At 42.7% G+C, this 14,546-nt stretch overlaps 1 pseudogene; it reads right to left on the bottom strand.

Moving 5' to 3' along the window:
• The window catches only part of LOC111971934 (peripheral plasma membrane protein CASK-like), a 274,635-nt pseudogene that overhangs the window by 56,485 nt on the left and 203,604 nt on the right, over window positions 1-14,546 (bottom strand).

Here is a 14,546-nt window from a genome sequence, read left to right on the forward strand (position 1 = left end):
TCAGTATGTTGGCAGCAGCCAACTCAATGTATAGTGGTGGCTGATTTTAAGCAGTCTGATGCCTTGAGATAGAAGCTGTGTTTTTACACTCTGCTCAGGTCCCTTGCTTTGAATGCACCTTTACTGACCTGCGCCTTCTGGATGATAGAGGGTGAACAGGGCATGGCCCTCGGGGTGGTTGTTTCCTGATCATCCTTTATGGCTTCCTATGAACTACCTTCTGGAGAACTTGTGTTGCTGGGCGGAGCAGTTGCCAGTACCAGCGCGTTGATACAGCGCCGACAGAATGCTTCGATTGTGCACATACTGTAAAAGTTTGTGAGGCTTTTGGTGACAAGCTGAATTTCTTCAGCCTCCTGAATCAATACAGGTCTCTCCATGCTAACAATCGTACGTCTCTCCTCTTAACAACTCATACGTTCTCTCCTCCCTCTAACAATCATAGACAATCTCTCCCCCTACGTAACAATCATACAGTCTCTCCCCTCCACCAATTATACAAGTCTCTCCTGCCTCTAACAATCATAACAGTCTCTCCTCCTCAACAATCATACAGTCTCTCCCCCTCTAAACAATTAAAAGTCTGTCCTTCTCCTTCTAACAATCATGACAGTCTTCTCCTACAATCTACATTCTCTCCTTCTCTAACCAATCATACAGTCTCTCTACAATCATACAGTCTCTCCTCCTCTAACAATCATACAGTCTCTCCTCTCTAACAATCATACAGTCTCTCCCCTCTAACATTATACAGTTCTCCTCCTCCCCAATCTAAACTCTCCTACAAATCATACAGTCTCTACCTCTAACAATCATACAGCTCTCCTCCTCCACCAATCATACACTCTTCCTACAATCATACAGTCTCTCCTCTAACAATCATACAGTTCTCCTCCTCCACCATCATACATCTCTCCTCCTCTAACAATCATACAGTCTCTCCTCCTCTAACAATCTAACAGTTCTCCCCTCTAACAATCATACAGTCTCTCCTCAACCAATCATACAGTCTCTCCTCTCTAACCAATCATACAGTCTCTTCCTCTAACAATCATAAACAGTCTTCCTCCTCTAACAATCATACATCTACAATGTCTACATCCTCCTCTAACAATCATACAGTCTCTCCTCCTCCTACAATCATACAGTCTCTCCTCTAACAATCATACAGTCTCTCCTCTCACCAATCATGACAGTCTCTCCTACAATCATACAGTCTCCTCCTACAATCATAACAGTCTCTCCTCTACTAACAATGAATAACAGTCTCTCCTCCTCCACCAATCATACAGTCTCTCCTCCTCCACCAATCATACAGTCTCTCTCCACAATCATACAGTATCTCCTTTCCTCCACCAATCATACAGTCTCTCCTCCTCTAACAATCTACAGTCTCTCCTCCCAACAATCATACAGTCTCTCCTCCTCTAAAGCAATCTACATCTGCCTCCAGTCTACATCCTACAGTCTCTCCTCAACAATCATACAGTCTCTCCTCTAACAATCATTACAGTCTCTCCCCCTCCACCAATCATACAGTTCTCTCCTCCTCTAACAATCATACAGTCTTTCCCCCTCTAACAATCATACAGTCTCTCCCACAATCATACAGTCTCTCCCCCTCTAACAATCATACAGTCCTCCTACAATCATACAGGCCTCTCCTCCTCTAACAATCATACAGTCTTTCCCCCTCTAACAATCAATGACAGTCTCTCCTAAATCATACGAGTCTCTCCTCCTCTAACATCATACAGTCACTCCCTACATCATACAGTGCCTCCTCCCTACAATTATACAGTCTCCCCCTCTAACAATCATACAGTTCTCCCCTCTAGACAATCATACAGTCTCTCCTCCTCTAACAATCACTACAGTCTCTCGCTCCTCCACCAATCATACAGTCTCTCCCCTCTAAACAATCATACAGTCTCTCCTCTAACAATTCATACAGTCTCTCCTCTAACAATCATACAAGTCTCTCCTCCCTAAAAAATCATAACAGGTGCTCTCCTCTACAATCATACAGTTCTCTCCCCCTCCACCAATCATACAGTCTCATCCGTACAATGCATACACAGTCTCTCCTCTAAACAATCATACAGTCTCTCCTACAATCATACAGTCTACCTCCTTCTAAACAATGATTACAGTCTCTCCTCTCTAACAAATCGTAACAGTCATCTTCCTCCTCTAACAATACATTACAGTCCTCTCCTCCTGCTAACAATCATACAATCTCTCCCCCTCTAACCAATCATACAGTCTCTCCCCCCTCCACCAAAATACAGTCTCTCCTCCTCTAACAATTCACCTACAGTCTCTCCTCCTCTAACAATCATACAGTACCTCTCCCCTCTACAATTATACAGTCTCTTCTCCTCTAACCAATCATAACAGTCTCTCCTACAATCATACATTCTCTGCCTTCTCTAAGCAATCAACAGTCTCTCCTACAATATAACAGTCTCTCGCTCTCTAACAATCATACAGTCTCTCCTCCTCTAACAATCATACAGTCTCTCCCCCTCTAACAATTATACAGTCTCTCCTCCTCCACCAATCATACACTCTCCTACCATCATTACAGTCTCTCCTCTAACAATTCATTACAGTCTCTCCTCCTCCACCAAATCATACACTCTCCTACAATCATAACAGTCTCTCCTCTAACAATCATACAGTCTCTCCTCCTCCACCAACTAACAGTCTCTCCTCCTCTAACAATCATACAGTCTCTCCTCCTCTAACAATCATACAGTCTCTCCCCCTCTAAACAATCATACAGTCTCTCCTCTAACAATCATACAGTCTCTCCTCTAACAATGCATACAGTCTCTCTATCTAAACAATTCATACAGTCTCTCCTCCTCTAACAATCATACACTCCTCCTACAATCCATACCAGTCTCTCCTCTAACAATCATTACAGTCTCTCCTCCTCCACCAATCATACACTCTCCTACAATCATACAGAGTCTCTCCTCCTCCACCAATCATACAGTCTCTCCTACAAATCATACAGTCTCTCCTACAATCATACAGTCTCTCCTCCTCTAACAATGATACATCTCCCTCCTCCACCAATCTACAGCTCTCCTCCTCCACCAATCATACAGTCTCTCCTACAATCATACAGTATCTCCTTCCTCCACCAATCATTACAGTCTCTCCTCCTCGAACAATCATACAGTCTCTCCTCCTCCACCAATCATACAGTCTCTCCTCTCTAACAATCATTACAGTCTCTCCTCCTCTAACAATCATACAGTCTCTCTCTAAACAATCATACACTCTCCCTCTAACAATCATACAGTCTCTCCCCCTCCACCAATCATACAGTCTCTCCTCTCTTAACAATCATGAACAGTCTTTCCCCCTCTAACCAATCATACAGTCTCTCCTACAATCATACAGTCTCTCCCCCTCTAACAATCATACAGTCTCTCCTACAATCATACAGTCTCTCCTCCTCTAACAATCATACAGTCTTTCCCCCTCAACAATCATACAGTCTCCTCATAAACAATCATACAGTCTCTCCTCCTCTAACAATCTACAGTCTCTCCTACAATCATACAGTCTCTCCTCCTCTAACAATTATACAGTCTCTCCCCCTCTAACAATCATACAGTTCCTCCTCCCTCTAACAATCATACAGTCTCTCCTCCTCTAACAATCACACAGTCTCTTCCTCCTCCACAATCATACAGTCTCTCCTCTAACAATCAACCAGTCTCTCCCTCAACAATCATACAGTCTCTCCTCTACAATCCATACAGTCTCTCCTCTAACAATCATACAGTCTCCTCCTCTAACAATCATACAGTCTCTCCCCCTCCACCAATCAACAGTCTCTCCTAACATCATACAGTCTTCTCCCTAACAATCATACCAGTCTCTCCTACCAATCATACAGTCTCTCCCCCTAACAATGATTACAGTCTCTCCTCCTCTAACAATCATACAGTCTCTCCTCCTCTAACAATCATACCAGTCTCTCCCCTCTAACAATCATACAGTCTCTCCTCCTCTAACAATCATACAGCTCTCCTCCTCCACCAATCATACGTCTCTCCCCTCTAACAATCATACAGTCTCTCCTCTAACAATCATACAGTCTCTCCTTCCTCTAACAATCATACAGTCTCTCCCCCTCTACAATCATACAGTCCTCCTCCTCTAACAATCATACAGTCTCTCCTCCTCTAACAATCATACAGTCTCTCCTCTAACAATCATACAGTCTCTCCTCTAACAATCATACAGTCTCTCCTCCTCTAACAATGATACAGTTCTCCTCCTCTAAACAATCATACAGTCTCTCCTCTAACAATCATACAGTCTCTCCTCCTCAACAATCATACAGTCTCTTCCCCCGTCTAACAAATCATACAGTCTCTCCCCCTCTAACAATCATACAGTCTCTCCTCCTCCACCAATCATACAGTCTCTCCTCTAAACAATCATACCAGTCTCTCTCCTCTAACAATCATACAGATCTCTCCTCTCTCAACAATCATACAGTCTCTCCTCCTTAACAATCATTACAGTCTCTCCTCCCTCACCAATCATACAGTCTCTCCTCTAACAATCATACAGTCTCTCATCCTCTAACAATCATACAGCTCTCCTCCTCTAACAATCATACAGTCTCTCCCCCTAACATCATACAGTTCTCTCCTCCTACCAATCATACAGTCTCTTCCTCTAACAATCATACAGTCTCCTCTCCTCCACCAATCAACAGTCTCTCCTCCTCTAACAATCATACAGTCTCTCCTCCTCTAACAATCAACAGTCTCTCCTCCTCTAACAATCATACAGTTCTTCCTCCTCTAACAATCATACAGTCTCTCCCCCTCTAACAATCATACAGTCTCTCCTCCTCCACCAATCATACAGTCTCTCCCCTTAAACAATCATACACGTCTCTCCTCCTCCACCAATCATACAGTCTCTCCTCCTTCTAACAATCATACAGTCTCTCCCCTCTAACAATCATACAGTCTCTCCTCCTCCACCAATCATACAGTCTCTCCTCCTCCACCAATCATACAGTCTCCTCCTCTAACAATAACAGTCTCTCCTCCTCCACCAATCATACATCTTCTCCTACAATCAATACAGTCTCTCCTCCTCTAACAATCATACAGTCTCTCCTCCTCTAACCAATCATACCGTCTCTCCTCCTCTAACAATCATACAGTCTCTCCTCCTCTAACAATCATACGTCTCCCTCCTCTAACAATTCATTACAGTCTCTCCTCCTCTAACCAATCAATACAGTCTCTCCTCCTCTAACAATCATACAGTCTCTCCTCCCTCCTAACAATCATACAGTCTCCCCCTCTACAATCATACAGTCTCTCCCCTCTAACAATCATACAGTCTCTCCTCCTCCACCAATCATATGACAGTCTCTCCTCCTCTAACAATCATAACAGTCTCTCCTCCTCCACCAATCATACAGTCTCTCCCCCTCTAACAATCATACAGTCCTCTCTCCTCCACCAATCATACAGTCTCTCCTCCTCCACCATCATACAGTCTCTCCCCTCTAAACAATATACAGTTCTCTCCTCCTCTAACAATCATACAGTCTCTCCTGCCTCTAACAATCATACCAGTCTCTCCTCCTCTAACAATCATACAGTCTCTCCCTCCTCTAACAAATCATACAGTCTCTTCCCCCTCTAACAATCATACAGTCTCTCCTCTCCACAATCATACAGTCTCTCCCTGAAAACATTCCCTGAAAACATTCCCTGAAAACATTCCCTGAAACATTCCCTGAAAACATTCCCTGAAACATTCCCTGAAAACATTCTCTGACTAAACAGTGCAGACCACCCAAAGATTTCTGAGATGCTGAATTGACTTGTTAGTCCAACAAAARGAACAGCAGTACTGTGTCAGAGGTTAGAGACTCCACTCCTGCTGTAACACACCTTATTTAAATGATCAACTAATCATGATCTTCAGTCTAGAGACAATGATTTATAGATTTATTTTTATTTTTATCAGGTATATTACTGATGGGCTGGAACAAAAGCCTGCAGGCCCAGTACAGTAGCTCTCCAGGACTGAAGGTTGAGAAACCTGTGTAAGAGTTAGGTCACTAGACAAAAATCAAATCAAACTTATTTGTCACATGCGTCGAATACAACAGGTGCTTACTTAACCAACAATGCAGTTTTAAGAAAAAAWAAATAAATAAATAAAAGTAACAAATAATTAAAGAGCAGCAGTAAAATAACAATAGCGAGGCTATATACAGGGGGTACCGGTACAGAGTCAATGTACGGGGGCACCGGTTAGTCGAGGTAATTGAGGTAATATATACATGTGGATAGAGTTATTAAAGTGACTTATGTATAGATGATAACAGAGATAGTTTGTGAAAACAACACCTTGAAAAAGACAAAACCTCATAGGACACAGGACTACCTCTTCCTTTTTCATTTAAATGTTTTTTTACCCCCCTTTTTCGATCTTGGCTCATCATTGCAACTCCTACAGCTTATTAACCTGTAAGCCAGCCGCAACAATGTGTCGGAGGAAAAACCGTTCAACTGGCATCTGGGGTCAGCCCGCATGCACCCGTCCCGCCACAAGGAGTTGCTAGAGCAGGATGAGTCAAGTAAAGCCCCACCGGCCAAACCCTCCCCTATCCCGGACGACGCTGGGCCAAACCCTCCCCTAACCCGGACGACGCTGGGCCAAACCCTCCCCTAACCCGGACGACGTTGGTCCAAACCCTCCCCTAACCTGGACGACGCTGGGCCAAACCCTCCCCTAACCCGGACGACGCTGGGCCAAACCCTCCCCTAACCCGACGAACAACGTTAGCGCGCCAATTGTGCGCCGTTACTTTATGGAGAACTTAACGACAGGCGGGGCCGGTTGTGGGGGACCAGCCCGGGCATATGAACCCTGCGACCTTTAGAAAACACGCCCTCTTCAGACTGCGTGACGCCACTCGGGAGGCACCCTGACTGCCTCTTCCTGAATGATAGCTAGTGTCTCGGGATTTTCACCCTCGCTGTTTGGTAAAACAGCTTGTTGTCCATGGTGTGTGTCTGTGTTGATGTGTCTGTGATGTGTGTATTGTTTAATGCTATGTGTTATGCCCTGTTACCAAATACTGGTGGTAGTGTGTTGTGTGTTCCTCTCTACCTGAGGATGGCGGGTCTTCAGAGAAGTCAAAAGGCTCTCCTACTCTGGTGGGATCTCCCAAATAAAAAGAGTTTAAACTTGTGACTGGAGACTGCTGCCAGTACGGCTCCTGAGACACGACACAGACAGTTAGGATAAACCTCCTCCATTTTTAGCGCACCAAACCGTTTCCAAAACAATAACACTCCTATTGTCATTACAACTAGAAAAGGGCAAAGGTAGAATTTTGGCCGGACCTGTGAGCTTTCTCTCCTGGCGTTGAACTGCTCCTGCAGCTGTTCCCACCGTCTCTAGCAGGTTAGGATCTTATAGGCAGTCACCGCGTCTCTTCATTCCTGCATCAACACACACACACACACACACACACACACACACCACACACACACACACACACACACACAACACACCACAACACACACACGACCACACACACACACCACCACACACCACCACACACACACCACACACACACACAACACACCACACACACACACACACACACACACCACACTCTACTAGCCGATCTCACTAGCCGCAAAAGTCATTATGTGTGTGGTGTATTCTACATTGCATCCAGGCCGGGTGGTTGAAGAAAGTGTGTTTTTGTGTGTGTGTGTGTATATATATATAGATATATATATGTGTGTGTGTATGTATACCTTGAGCCAGGGGTGGTTGAAGAAAGTGTGTTTTTGTGTGTGTGTGTATATATATATAGATATATATATGTGTATGTATACCTTGAGCCAGGGGTGGTTGAGTGCCTCGTAGACAGTGATTCTCTCTGCAGGGTCCAGCATGAGCATCCGTCTCACCAGGTCCTTAGCACTCTCTGAGATATGTCCCCAATGCCTGGGGTTCAGCTGGAGACACACACACACACACACACACAGACAGACAAAGAGAGAGAAAGAAGCACACACGGATGCTTTCAGGATAAGGCTACTAATACCATACTGTAGGTACACTGAGTTATTGGCGTTTTGTAAATCAACTACTACCTTGTATTTTCCCCTGCAGATGGCTTCGAACAGGCGTTCCTTGGTACCGTAGAACGGCAGGCAGCCAGACAGCAGGATGAACAGGATGACTCCACAGCCCCACACATCTACAGGCTTACCATACGGTTCCCTCTTCACCACCTCCGGGGCCATGAAATGGGGCGTGCCTACACGACCTGGGAGGGGAGAGAGAGAAATACAATATGTATCTATGCATGGATGGATGTTTGTTGGTCTGTATGTATTTTTATTTTATTTATTTAACCTTTATTTAACTAGGCAAGTCAGTTAAGAACAAATTCTTATTTACAACGATGGCCTACCCCAGCCAAACCCTAACCCGGACGATGCTGGGCCAATTGTGCGCCGCCCTATGGGACTCCCAATCACGGCCGGTTGGGATACATACCGGAATTGAACCAGGGTCTGTAGTGACACCTCTAGTACTGAGATGCAGTGCCTTAGACAGCTGCGCCACTCAGGAGATACATACATGTATGTATGTAAGTATGTATGTATGTATGTATGTATGTACTGTACCAGTCAAAAATTTGGTTACACCTACTCATTCACAGGTTTTTCTTATATTCTTCTTATATTTTTTAAATATATTTTCTACATTGTCGAATAATAGTGAAGACAAATACAAATATATTTTACTTTTGAGATGCTTCAAAGTAGCCACCCTTTGCCTTGATGACAGCTTTGCACACTCTTGGCATTCTCTCAACCAGCTTCATGAGGTAGTCAACTGGAATGCATTTCAATTAACAGGTGTGCCTTGTTAAAAGTTAATTGCTGGGGAATTCTTTCCTTCTTAATCGTTTGAGCCAATAAGTTGTTGCTTTGAACAAGGTAGCGGTAGGTAATACAAGAAGATAGCCCGATTTGGTAAAAGACCAGAGTCATATTATGGCAAGAACAGCTCAGAATAAAACAAGAGAAACAACGAGTCCATTAATACTTTAAGACATGAAGGGTCAGTCAAAAGGCGAGTCGACTAAAAACCATCAAGCGCTGTGATTGAAACTGGCTTCTCATGAGGACGCCACAGGAAGGAAGACCCAGATTTACCTCTGCTGCAGAAGGATAAGTTCATTAGTTCATAGCCCAAATAAGATGCTTCACAGAGTTCAAGTAAAAGACACATCTCAACATCAAACTGTTCAGAGGAGACTATGTGAATCAGGCCTTCATTGTCGAATTGCTGCAAAGAAAACCACTACTAAAGGACACCAATAAGAAGAAGAGACTTGCTTGCACCAAGAAACACGAGCAATGAACATTAGACCAGTGGAAATCTGTCCTTTGGACTGATGAGTCCAAATGTGAGATTTTTTGGTTCCAACCGCCATGTCTTTTGTGAGACGCAGAGTAGGTGAACGGAATCTCCACATGTGTGGTTCTCACCGTGAAGCATGGAGGAGGAGGTGTGATGGTGTGGGATGCTTTGCTGGTGAGACTGTCAGTGATTTATTTAGAATTCAAGGCACACTTTAATCAGCATGGCTACCACAGTATTCTGTAGCGATATGCCATCCCATCTGGTTTGCGCTTTAGTGGGACTATCATTAGTTTTTCAACAGGACAATGACTCACCACACCTCCAAGCTGTGTAAGGGCTATTTGACCAAGAAGGAGAGTGATGGAGTGCTGCATCAGATGACCTGGCCTCCACAATCACCCGACCTCAACCAATTGAGATGTTTGGGATGAGTTGGAGCGCAGTTAAGGAAAAGCAGCCAACAAGTTCTCAGCATATGTGGGAACTCCTTCAAGACTGTTGTAAAAAGCATTACAGGTGAAGCTGGTTGAGAGAATGCCAAGAGTGTGTGCAAAGCTGTCATCAAGGCAAAGGGTGGCTATTTGAAGAACTAAAATATACATTTTGATTTGTTAAATACTTTATTTGGTTACTACATGATTCCATATGTGTTATTTCATAATTTGATGTCTTCACATTATTCTACAATTTAGAAAATAGTAAAAAAGAAAAATCTTTGAATGAATAGGTGTTAAATCTAAATCTTTGACTGGTCGTGTATGTATGGTATGTTGATGTATTGTATGTACGTATTTGTTATGTACTGTATGTATGTATGTGTTGTTATGTACTGTATGTATGTATGGATGTATGTTGTTATTATGCTTGTATGTTATGTATGGAATGGATGTTGTTATGTACTGTATGTATGTATGGATGTATGTTGTTATGTACTGTATGTATGGATGTATGTTGTTATGTACTGTATGTATGGATGTATGTTGTTATGTACTGTATGTATGTATGGATGCATAGCGTCGAACAACAACATTGATGAATACGCTGATTCGGTGAGCGAGTTTAATAGCAAGTGCATCGGTGATGTTGTAACCCACAGCGTCTATTAAAACATTCCCAAACCAGAATGGCAGCATTCGCGCAAACTGAAAGCGCGAACCACTGCTTTAATCAGGGCAAGGTGACCGGAAGAGACTGAAAAACAGCTTCTATCTCAAGGCCATCAGACTGTTAAACAGCCATCACTAACATTGAGTGGCTGCTGCCAACATACTGACTCAACTCTAGCCACTTTAATAACGGAAAAAGTTATGAAATAAATGTATCACTAGCCACTTTTAACAATGCCACTTTGTATAATGTTTACATACCCTACATTACTCATCTCATATGTATATACTGTACTCTATACCATCTACTGCATCTTGCCTATGCCGTTCGGTCATCACTCATTCATATATCTTTATGTACATATTCTTATTCATTCCTTTACACTTGTGTGTGTATAAGGTAGTTGTTGTGAAATTGTTAGGTTAGATTACTTGTTAGATATTACTGCATGGTCGGAACTAGAAGCACAAGCATTTCGCTACACTCGCATTAACATCTGCTAACCATGTGTATGTGACAAATACATTTTTATTTTATTTTATTTTGAAATGTATTGTTTTACAGGGTCAGCCATAGTGGTATGGCGCCTCTGGAGCAAATTAGAGTTAAGTGCTTTGCTCAAGGACACATCGGGTATTCAAACCAGCGACCTTTCAGTTACTGGCTCAACACTCTCACATTCAAGTTAAAACACATAGGGAACTGTTTCAGATGAACAACAGAGTCGTGGTTAGTAAGAGGAAGTTGGATTGTTGGGTCACCTAGTCAAACCATTGTCTGAAGAAAGCTTATATATGTCATTGATATGAGTAATGCATTACAGGGATGAAGATACATTTCTAGTTCTTCCTGGGTCAGTGTGAATGGATAGCACTGTGGAGCACAGTGTGTATGTTTATCTTGGCTGCTGTTAAAACACTCATTTAAAGGTGATGTTAACTTAACAATTCATTCCTACAGCTGGTACATGTGGCAAAGACATTGAAGAGATAGTTCACCYCAAAGTTTGTCCGATTAGATGGTGCCAATATTTCCCATTTATTTGGTTGTATTATTAATGAACCCATGAAGGCCCAGATTCTCTCTGACCTATGTCTGAAATGTTTGTACAAACAGCAGAAAAAATATGAAAAGTACAAGTTAGCAAGTACAGATTACGTTGATAAAAGTTGTAGCATTCCTGTTTTTGAGATAGCAGAGTAAGAAGTGAAAAGCTATGTTACACACTAGCATAACAACTGGCCATGCATTCTAAATTGTATACTAGTGTGGATATTGGAACATACAGGTGTGAGATCTTGAGCCAGTTTGCAACAGCAGGAAAATAGTCCTGCACCAAGAGGAAATGTAAATTATTATGTGGATTGTAATTAATGGACATTTTTGTAGGGGTTGGTACATTGCTTGTAAGGGAAAATCTAGTCTGAAATTTCAAGGTGGAAATTACAAACGTAAGCCTTTTTAAACCTCAAATACACTACAAGTTTTACATTTCCTGCATTGCACAAAAGTTATCTTCCATCAGGGTAATCAAAGTAAGATCCTACATCTGTAAACACGATATAGCCTCTTTTACAATATCCACACTAGCATACCATTTAGAAGACATGGCGCCAGTACATTCTTCTTCATTCCATGTGGTATGCTAGTGTGGATCTTGGACAGAGCCTGACAGCCAGACATTTCCAGCATGCATGGCGTTGCTTACCTCCAGCCACCAGTCCTGACTCTCCCAGTTGGATGGCCACGCCAAACCCTCCCAGCTTCACTGGAGCACTGTTTTCTTTAGATGCCAGGAGGACACAGTGGGGCTGGATGATGGGGGGGAGGGGGGGGAGCGAGAGAGCGAGAGAGAGAACATGTATAATTTATTTTATAGAATACAGTAGTTAGTATAATATACAGTGCTTTCGGAAAGTATTCAGACCCCTTCCCCTTTTCCACATTTTGTTACTTTACAGCCTTATTCTAAAATTGATGAAATAAAATAAAAATCCTCATCAATCTACGCACAATACCGCATAATGATAAAGCAAAAACAGGTTTTTAGAAATGTTTGCAAATGTATTACATAAGTATTCAGACCCTTTGCTATTAGACTCAAAATTGCATTCAGGTGCATCCTGTTTCCATTGATCATCCTTGAGGTGTTTCTACAACTTGATAGGAGTCCACCTGTGGTAAATTCAATTGATAAGACATGATTTTGAAAGGCACACACCTGTCTATAAGGTTCCACAGTTGACAATGCATGTCTGAGCAAAAACCAAGCTATGAGGTCGAAGGAATTGTCCGTAGAGCTCGGAGACAGGATTGTGTCGAGACACAGATCTGGGGAAGGGTACCTACCAAAAAATGTCTGCAGCATTGAAGGTCCCCAAGAACACAGAGGCCTCCATCATTCTTAAATGGAAGAAGTTTCGAACCACCAAGACTCCTAGAGCTGGCCGCCCGGCCAAACTGAGCAATCGGGGGAGACCAAGAACCAGATGTTCACTCTGACAGAGTTCATCTGTGGAGATGGGAGAACCTTCCAGAAGGACAACCATCTCTGCAGCACTCCACCAATCAGGCCTTTACGGTTGAGTGGCCAGACGGAAGCCACTCCTCAGTAAAAGGCACATGAAAGCCTGCTTGGAGTTTGCCAAAAGGCACGTAAAGGACTCTAAGACCATGAGAAACAAGATTCTTTAGTCTGATGAAACCAAGATTGAACTCTTTGGCCTGAACGCCAAGCATCACGTCTGGAGGAAACCTGGTACCATCCCAACGGTGAAGAATGGTGGTGGCAGCATCATGCTGTGGGGATGTTTTTCAGCGGCAGGGACTGGGAGACTAGTTAGGATCAAGGGAAAGATGAACGGAGCAAAGTATAAATAGATCCTTGATGAAAACCTGCTCCAGAGCACTCAGGACCTCAGACATGGGGCGRAAGGTTCACCTTCCAACAGGACAACAACTCTAAGCACACAGCCAAGACAATGCAGGAGTGGCTTCAGGACAAGATTCTGAATGTCTTTGAATGGCCCAGCCAGAGCCCGGACTTGAACACGATCGAACATCTCTGGAGAGACCTGAAAATAGCTGTGCAGTGACGCTCCCCTGACAGAGCTTGAGAGGATCTGCAGAGAATAATGGGAGAAATTCCCCAAATACAGGTGTGCCAAGCTTGTAGCGTCATACCCAAGAAGACTCAAGGCTGTAATCGCTGCCAAAGGTGCTTTAACAAAGCACTGACTAAAGGGTCTGCATACTTATGCATACTTATGTAAATGTGATTTTTCTGTTTCAATTTTTTTACATTTGCATACATTTCAATTTTTTTTTTTGCATTGTCATTATGGGGTATTGTGATGTCATTATGGGGTATTGTGATGTCATTATGGGGTATTGTGTGTAGATTGATGAGGAAAAAAAACAATTGAATCATTCTTAGAATAATGCTGTAACGTTACAAAATGTGGAAAAAGTCAAGGGGTCTGAATACTTTATGAATGCACTGTATAACCTAACATTTGTTTCACAACTACAGTTGCATAAATAACTCTAAATTAAGCATATAGGAGGACCTGATTCTTTGTTAACCGCTCAACACAGAATAGCCGCATGTGCGCATTCCCTCAGAAAACATTTTGGGAAAATATCCTTTCTATTTTACTCAGCTATGTTCAGTTGTATTCGTCATACTGTAAAATAAAATAATGCCACAGAATTCTAAGCAAATATTGTCTGCTAAATTTACTAGCGTAGCCCACAGCTATATGGCATAGTCCGATCAGGGCCTAACATAAGGACAACTCAGAATATGTTATTCTGTTCCTGAGAAATAGGCTACATCAAATCAAACTTTATTTGTCACATGCGTCGAACATAACAAGTGTAGTCCTTACAGTGAAATACTTACTTACAAGCCCTTAACCAACAATGCAGTTCAAGAAAGAGTTAAGAAAATATTTACAGAATAAACTAAAGTA

The sequence above is a fragment of the Salvelinus sp. IW2-2015 genome, linkage group LG2 (assembly GCF_002910315.2).
Source record: "Salvelinus sp. IW2-2015 linkage group LG2, ASM291031v2, whole genome shotgun sequence".
In the NCBI taxonomy this organism is placed as follows: domain Eukaryota; kingdom Metazoa; phylum Chordata; class Actinopteri; order Salmoniformes; family Salmonidae; genus Salvelinus; species Salvelinus sp. IW2-2015.